The sequence below is a fragment of the Daktulosphaira vitifoliae genome, unplaced genomic scaffold, assembly GCF_025091365.1.
Source record: "Daktulosphaira vitifoliae isolate Bord-2020 unplaced genomic scaffold, ASM2509136v1 Scaffold_2, whole genome shotgun sequence".
Classification (NCBI taxonomy): Eukaryota; Metazoa; Arthropoda; class Insecta; order Hemiptera; family Phylloxeridae; genus Daktulosphaira; species Daktulosphaira vitifoliae.
The window spans coordinates 10,291,436-10,292,176 of NW_026099573.1; positions in this window are offsets into that span (position 1 = coordinate 10,291,436).

Below are 741 nucleotides of genomic sequence, written 5' to 3' on the forward strand. Positions count from 1 at the left end.
TACAGTGTGTGCAAAAAAAAAAAAAAATAATAATAAAATTAGTTATAAAAATTAAAAATATTTTGTGTAATACATTTTTGAATATTAAACAAACTATCATCTGAAAATAAAAGAATAAAAAAACAAAAAAGGATAGGTATAAATGCATAACCAATAAATATTAAAAATCGCTGGACACTTACTGACAGTCGCTTATAGTAATTAATATGTACAAAGGTAAGCCTGTTCATTTTGTATTACCCCTAAGTTATTAAATATTTATCAATATTGTTTACATAAAATCTGCTGCAAAAACGCCCAACGCTACATCGTAACTGAGTTTATTGCTATCTGGAATAATAAAATGACGTGATAATATATTATAAATTTTTAAAACGAGATTCTATAATTACTTGTTGGAAGCAATTCTATCAATTTCGTCTTAATGTGTTCTATATTTGGATATGTTTGTAGTTTTTCACATATCAGATTAATTTCTGCGAGGTTAAACAATTGATCGCCATCAATATCATGTTCATTAAATAGGACAATGGGCCTGCCCTGATAAATAAAAGAAATGCCAATAAATTGTTTATTACAAAATATACATTATTACAATGTACCTGTTCTGGTAATGTTTTGATAGCATCTTCTAGTATTTTATTACCTTGATACATGTTGATAACTTTTAAGCATTGTGTTTTATGTTTATGAGAAAAACTTTGAAAATTTGTAATAGTACGATCAGTAAATTTCTAATTT